The following is an 8,604-nucleotide window of genomic DNA, read 5'->3' on the forward strand; positions in this document are numbered from 1 at the left end:
ATGACAAATAGTATTATATATGGATGTTCTTTATCGTCTTTAAAGGTATTAATGCCTGGATGATTTTATTGTTATTACACGACAAAGATGAATAATAATATAGTATTTTAACAATTGAAGTAAATCTTATCGACGCCTACTACAAGTTTGAATAAAAAACAATATTCAAATGTCAACCATTTTCAAATTTATATTTTTATTTTTAGCATCGACCCAAATAAATCAGTCTCGTTAACAAATGACGTAAGAGCACATGCAAAATAAAGAAAAATTAAGTAAAAATATCCTGTCGACGGAAATAAAGGATGCATGCTAAAATATACTACGGTCGCAATAATACAGAATTTCTTCAGGTGGTGATATATAATATAAAAGTACGAGTATTAAGGTCATCTTGTTTCAACAGGATTACTTTGTAATATTCAATACATTTCATTGTAATTGCCCACATATTTGACTCATCCTATATGTATGTAGGGTATTAAAATTTTATTTTCCTCATCCGAAAAGTAACCTTATAATTTCAACGAAAGATCATTTAGTATGCATTGCATAAAATTACATACATTGAAATCGATCGTGACTACCGCTTGTGTGATTATGCCTTAATTATACAAGCAAACTTATTTTGGGAATATTTGAAAAATTTAAGAAGCACAGTTCGAATGCGAAAATCAACTATCACCGGTCGAGTCGAGATCCGTTTTCTCATCTTCATGTACATAAATAAAGTTTTGTATGAATCATCATCGATACGAACAGAGAAGGTGGACTTAATGTCCCGAAGAATATACACATACATTCAAATCAAACCTGACTCCTACACGTGCAACCATAACCGACATTTTAAAAATTCAATCTTTTACATACCAAATCTGCCAACAGTGTGAATTTCACAATACTTGTCAAAAAGTGTATTTACGTACTGTAATTTTAAGGTAGGACATGTTATTGCGACGTAGCGATTGGTAAAGCTGCGTTGGCACAGGGCGCAATAGACAGATATACAAATTAAAATTAATGTTATTTTTTAAGGTAAAAATCTTACAATTTTAAGTTTTTTCAATCTTAAGAACTAAGAATGTTACATAGATAAATTTAAAAAACAATCTATTCTATTATATACATTTCTATAAATTTATTTCGTATGTTTGTAATTAATATGTGTTTGGAAAACAAATTCATAATGAAGTTCATGACATCATTTTCAGAATCTAGAACTGATCCTTATTATTTAAAAACATAAAATCCAAGTGTACATTTCGTTCATTCATGAACATACTATGCATGTATGTAGTTTGTTCATATACGAACCAATCTATACCAAAGCTATAGTGAACACAAACGAACTAGTTTGTTCATGCACAAACCATTAGGCATAATTTAAGTATTTTAAATCGTTTGTCTCATCCTCCGTATACGTATGCTTACCCTGGGCTGTATTATTTTTAAAATTAGCTGAAATGGGAATTGTAGCAACGTTGTAACGTACATATGACGGGCTGAACATTTAAAACATTTCATATATGCTATTATTTTGGCACTTAAACCAGATTTTTTTAAAAATGTCACTTGTACCAGTCTGGTTTTCAGCCCGTCATATATAGTTTCCATAGGATTTTCCCTTTAAATACTTTTTGAGATCTAAAAGGTTTTGACAACTCAACACAGTTTTGACAGCTAAAAGTTCCATGCGACACCTGGTGAGTCTATTTTAAGATAGCTTTTAGCTGTTATCACTTTAACTAAAACCAAACGTTCGTTTATGAACAAACTAATATGTTCATGAACGAACCGGAGTGAACACTTAGACTGTAGCATATACATACAATATATATTTTTATTTATTAAATAAAATTACTATTCCAATAGCTGCAAATGTTGCAAAATCTGATACACATTTTTAATTAATTTATTTTGAAAACAGAAAGAATCACACAGAAACAATGTTATACATTACATCGACACCGAAAAAGTAAATATTATATACAAACGACAATCATTAATATATGTAAGTATTGGATCCGGTACATTGAATCTATTATATAATAATTTCCAATCACCAAATAATGGATCGTCATAAGCTTGGTTATGAATTTGACCTCGCATCTAAAATATGACATTTCTACACATGGATGATCACAATAAATCTACGCATATTTAATATTTAATTATTACAATTAAAAATCTAGCGTGACAAATGTATTGTATGTATAAATGTACCCTTATAATTAAAAAGTAATCGAAATAAAATATTAAAATGAATAAATTTATTTAGCTATGGAGTAATTGAATGTAAACCAAAATTTCAAAACCGCATGAGTCGATTAGAAGAGAATTAAAATTTAAAAAATAGCTTCGGTGTATTCATTTGACGTGTTATACGTTTATATACATACATTTTATCGTTGACGTGTAGGTCGTTAGCGACTGAATAAAAATCGAAACACCCACTTTTGTAAAATATATATATATATATATATATATATATATATATATATATATATATATATATATATATATATATATATACATTTTATATATCCGTAGAGCGTTTTGAGGACAACCACCACCAACACACATAAAACGGACACTTAGAAACGCTCATCGGATAAAACATACAACCAATTAATGCTTTTCGATTCAGAAGATTCTTCTAATGTGCAAATTTCAACGACACTGACTTGCACGAGTGATTTAAATGTGATTCAACCGATTGCATGCGCTGGAAATAAATATAATTTGGTGACATTGCAGTTGTTGCGCGAACGTATTATATTATACATGCCATATGTGCATATGTACGTTCGTTTTACTAAATCGACTTTCTCTTATATTACTTTTTATAATGATATTGCTTCATATGATATGACTCTTAAATAAGCTTTGCGAAAGTGTGTTTACGCAAAATAATAAAATCGAATGATACCAATTTAGAAGTGAACACTTATCTAAATCATTGGAACAGTTTCAAGTTATTCACTGCGCCTATTCTGGACTCCACGCATTTTAGATTCGTAGGTCATCTATATATATAGGTATACAAAAGAAAGACTCATGTCCAATTTCCAAGATAATTATGAGTATTTTCCTAGTACGTACCTGGATGTACTAGATAATCGAAATCTAAATAAATCTTAATCAAAAATTTAATAGGTATTTACTGATGGCAATAAATCTTCTTGGTTTTGTAAATCACGATTGTCTCGTAAATATAATAAATAGCGATAAAAACATAAAAGAAGAGTATGACGTCAATATTAATGGACTCATAATATGTTTGCATTTGAAAACTGTTGCCAGAAGTCAGCATCCTTGAAATCTTTCACTAGTGATTAAGATGTCCATAATTAAATTTTTTATAAATAAAACTAATTTCAAAATGTAAACACATGGAGGAGTTCACAAAGTTGACTAAAATTAAATTTTGATATTTGAAAAACGTACTTATGAATAAGCTGTGATGAATTGTGGTATTTTTGAATTATTCTATCTGTATTATTTGAAAATTCTGATTCATCCTGTAAAATTAATCCTCATATATTCGATTTACATTTCATCGCTGATACGATGTATAAGATTATTTATAATGAAATTTACGACTTTACATAAATTAAAACTACGTTCGCCCGCTGAAAATTTTCCGCGATGAATTTTCTGAATTGTAAATATTGAGCGAAAATTTTATTCGTACGTAAAGAAATCCTTGAACTCAATTAACTATCGTTTGCTAAAATGTTCTACCAGCTGAGCTGCGTTGGATGCCTGTCTGCTCTTGCTATGCTACTAATTAAATTTTTACCATTTTTGATCTTCGTAGAAATGAAATGGATTAATAGAATTTGTACGATATCTCTAATTGAGTTCAATTCAACAAATTGCAATAGGCCGGAAGACTCTCATTCACTCAATTATTACTTGCAAAGGGTACTTCATTCAAGTTTACGGATTATATTGCAAGCTATGATTCAATATCGTATGCGACAAAATAAGCATTTAAAGGTCAACGTTTCAACAATGTCACTTGACATTTGAGTACGTCATGACATGGATACAAAACCACAATTTTCGATAAAGATATAGAATAGAGAAAATAATTACACATGGGCTTTCGAGGAAGATAAATTGTGTATCAAGAATTGCAAGTCATGAAATTCTGATCTGAAAAATAATTTACTATAGTGCAAATTGAAATGTATGTAATTGAAATTAGTATTCACTCCTCGGACAGATTTGGTAATTTGCGTACTTTTAATTTTGTAATTTTTAATTTTTTAAGTATTATAAACAACTATATATTCTGAAAAATATCCAACGATGCTACATTTATAGTTTGTTATTCGGAAAAATCGATGTTTTCCACATAATACTGTCGACAAGCGATAAACGATAAGCGAGCGCTTTCGATCAATGCGAAACTTCATTGGGGCGTATTTGTTAATAAAATATTAAAACATCGGATGCATTCCAATAATAATAGAGAGAACATTTAAACAAACCAAAAACAGATTAGACCGGAGTGGCAAAAATCGTCTCCGCACACTTATTCAAGTGAAAAATCAGTCTGTCGCGTCAATTCTTGTAACTTTTTAAGTACAATTGGAAGATTCTCGTGTAACGCGTCGTTTTTTTCCTCCACATTCGCTTCGAAAATAGGGGCGAAAGCACACGTTCAAACAGTAAACGATAAAGCGGGACTTCGTCAGTCGAAAACAACACAAGTCGAATAATTGAAAAAACAGGGGGAGGAGTAATGTCGAACAAATGCGAATGTATGGAGTGTGGATAAAACGACGCGTGGACCGCGCGGAGGGACCGCGGGAGACTGGCGAGATACTTGGCAATGGCTATATTTGCCGACAGGACTGGTGGGCGGCTACCAGTGCTGATCATCAAGAGCTGTGCCAACAATTGACAACGTTGTCTGATAATGCTTAGACGGCTGGCGTCATCATCGAAGAAGCGCCACGCCCAGTCCTGCAAAGGGATGAAGGATACCTTTCAAAATGTGAGAGATTCCCAGTCAAAGCAATATCGGAACGGCAGTGGGTATAGTAGTCGGTAGTCCTCACGAAGAATCAGGAAAATGTCAAGTAAAATCATCTGATATGTGTTCATTGTAACCAATGTAAATTGGTTCTAATGAAAATCATTCACAAGGTCAAGCCAAGATAATTCATATTTGGCAGCAGATAGTGTAAAATGTACCAAATATTTCATTATTTAGATATATTTTTATGTATTTATGTATAAATGTATAATAATCGGGAAGGATATTTTATTTTTCCACTTTTTTATCTATATCTTCTATCTTCTATATATGTATATAAAAATGAATGTCTGTGTGTGTCTCGAATAGGCTCCTAAGCCACTGAACCGATTACGATGGAACTTTCAGGATTTGTTGTATGCATGTCTGGGAAGATTACTGTGAAAAAAAAAACGGGAACGGAAACGGGAAAAACGGGAATGAGTGTCATTGCAACGCAATCATTTCAAATGTGTTCACTGCCTGCGTTTTTTGCGACAAATGGGAACGGGAACGAGAATGAGAACGAGAACGGGAATTGCATGCGTTATTATGCCATTGCAACGCATGCTGGGGTTCAGCTAGTATATACATATATAAAATGAATGTCTGTCTGTCTGTCTCTGTATCTCGAATAGGCTCCTAAACTACTGAACCGATTACGATGGAACTTTCAGGATTTGTTGTATGCATGTCCGGGAAGATTACTGTGAAAAAAAATGAGAAAAAACGGGAACGGAAACGGGAAAAACGGGAATGAGTGTCATTGCAACGCAATCATTTCAAATGTGTTCGCTGTCTGCGTTTTTCCGACAAATGTGAACGGGAACGAGAATGAGAACGAGAACGGGAACGGGAACGGGAATTGCATGCGTTATTATGGCATTGCAACGCATGCCGGGGTTCAGCTAGTATATATATAAAATGTCTGTCTGTCTGTCTCTGTATCTCGAATAGGCTCCTAAGCCACTGAACCGATTACGATGGAACTTTCAGGATTAGTTGTATGCATGTCCGGGAAGATTATCGTGAAAAATAATCGCCCAAAAACGGGAACGGAAACGGGAAAAACGGGAATTAGTGCAATTGCAACCCAATAATTTCAAATGTGTTCGCTGCCTGCGTTTTTTCGACAAATGTGAACGGGAACGAGAACGGAAACGGGAACGGAACGGGAATTGCATGCGTTATTGTGGCATTGCAACGCATGTCGGGTTCAGCTAGTATCTACATAAATTTTATTAGTGGATTCTACCCGGCGGCGGTTTATCATATATTGAAAATAAGCACACGCTTGGGGGCCCCGAATCTTGGGGGCCCCGAAATGGGCCTTTGCTACCAAAATTTATAACTTAAAAATTATTATCACTGTCCACAATACGTTCGTAAGCCAAGAATAAATAAAATTTATATCTATTTTACATAATATTTTAAAATAGTACCTATTTTATTCCAAAAACTGTAAGTTTTTCAAGTACATATAGTAAATAAATAAAAAAAAGATGGTTTTGTAAAATAATTATGAAAAACCATATACCGTAAAGCATGGTAAAAAAACGGTGATAGCATTTTTTTTTTTTACTGAAGTAGGGGCCTCAAATTTCAAATGCACCTGGGGCCACCCATTTCCTTGATTCACCACTGATTCTGCCTTATATTTAAAATATTATCAGTATCAGTAAATAACAATAGACCGTACCATCAGTGCTCAAAGCATGAGAGTAAAAAGCTTTTAACATGTTTTTTTCTAAGAAATTAACAATTGTGCCCCGATCCCTGCCCAAGTCTAATGATGAGTCAAAGTGAAATTAGCTAAAAATTTCTGAATTTTTTTACATACTAAAAATAACTATCTATTCACAATACCCATTTATTTTAATTTTCTATTTCGTTGCATGCAAAAGTCTATTGAAGAGAGTACTGGCTATGTACAATGTATTTGTATAGATAAAATATTAAACGATGGTTCACATAAATCCTATAAAATGATGGTTCAACATCGAAATATATTTCTAATTATTAATGAAATATATAATTATTATAAAAAAAATATTAGACAAAAAAACGTTGAAATTACATATTATATTATATACTCGCACTATATTAGTGACCTCTATCTCTTTTTTAGTGGAAGCTGTATCATATGAGTGAGATTTAAAAATGCATATATATGTACGTACATTTTTTTTTAAATATTGTTGCATGAGGCAACAATATTGAAATCCTGAAAACTATTAATATTCAAACAATAATTTAAAATAAAACGATTGAATATCTTATTTTGTTATGTTATGTCCGATACTAGCGTTTGAATTTTCCAAATTTTAGAAAATTTATTGAAACTCTTCCCAACTCTTTGCTGAATGAAATTTCTTTTCCACACATCATGCACACTCGTCTTACAGAATGCTCCAAAGCAACAGGTGTACTACACAGATCAAGAAATAAAAATTATAAATAAATACATGATTATTATATAGGTATGTATGTACATTCTTACAATAAACATTCTGAATCGTTTCGTCTAAGCATTTAGAACTGTTCCAATGAAAATTAATTAAATTAGCAAGTCCATGCTACTGCTTGACTTACATAGGTCTAGTTACTAGACCTAAGTTAAGCAGCCAACTAGACTTTAGTTGGTTGCCACCCCTGTAACCGAGGAAGCGTAGGAAAAGAGTTCGAAAAAAATATCAGTGGCATCATCCAGCGAATTTAAAAAACGCAGGCCGTGAGGAATGGTTGAATTAAAGTATACTGCGGTTCTCGTCTGAGGAATATGAAATAATAGACGATGGCGGGTCCAGACAAGACTATCCAGCGCATGAAGGCCAATCTCAGTCAGAATAGACTGACATAGGATAAAACTTCTATATATTATATAAGAAATTTAATTTAATTTTATTTTTTGCAGATACATATATACCAGGAAGGCCTGACATTTAGACCCCAATGTGCCTTCCTAGAAAATTAATTACATACATACATTGCAGCATTTTTGTTACATAAATCACTGTATTTCGAGAGGCTGAAGAACACAAGAGACATCTATGGATTTAGACTTGTACATAAATGGCTCTAATAATATCTAAATAAGAACTTAAGTAATTACGGCCTCACTTATCATGTGTTCAAGAAAAGTGTAGGCAACCATACCCATGACAAATCTTGATGGAAATAAATATGGGTAAATCCCAAACTCCTTATAAAGAAGCCGTATATCTATTATAATCAATTCATTATCGTTTTATTTTCAAATTGAGACAGTTTAAAAAATAATGATACTGGCTACGTCCACACTACCGATATCTATACCAGATATATACGAATTTTTCCATAACCAGTTCCTAAATAGCAACCACAGGTTGCAATATGGGAACTGGATATGGAAAATTCGAAAATATCGGGTGTAGATATCGGTAGTGTGGGTCTACTTCATGGGCCCGAAAGTGAAACGCCCGAAAACGCAAATATCGGAAGGCAAAGATCGAAATCGAAAGATCTTAAGTCGAAAGATAAAAAAGGGTGCATGGTAAACGGTACATACTCACTTAATTTGCGCGAGCAGGATACAA

General features: G+C 32.7%; 2 protein-coding genes across 3 annotated transcripts in view; both read right to left on the reverse strand.

Moving 5' to 3' along the window:
- The window catches only part of LOC143911806 (uncharacterized), a 94,372-nt gene extending 89,527 nt beyond the window's left edge, over window positions 1-4,845 (reverse strand). The window contains exon 1 of one of the 2 annotated variants that reach the window (XM_077430857.1): window positions 4,500-4,845. The gene's annotated coding sequence lies outside the window, so the exon portion shown is untranslated. The remainder of the gene's footprint in view (window positions 1-4,499) is intronic. The other variant, XM_077430856.1, reaches the window with a different exon arrangement.
- LOC143912203 (uncharacterized) overlaps window positions 1-8,604 on the reverse strand; it is a 166,222-nt gene that overhangs the window by 142,475 nt on the left and 15,143 nt on the right. The gene's annotated exons all lie outside the window — the stretch shown is intronic.

Source organism: Arctopsyche grandis, chromosome 5 (genome assembly GCF_051622035.1).
Source record: "Arctopsyche grandis isolate Sample6627 chromosome 5, ASM5162203v2, whole genome shotgun sequence".
NCBI classification, from domain to species: Eukaryota; Metazoa; Arthropoda; class Insecta; order Trichoptera; family Hydropsychidae; genus Arctopsyche; species Arctopsyche grandis.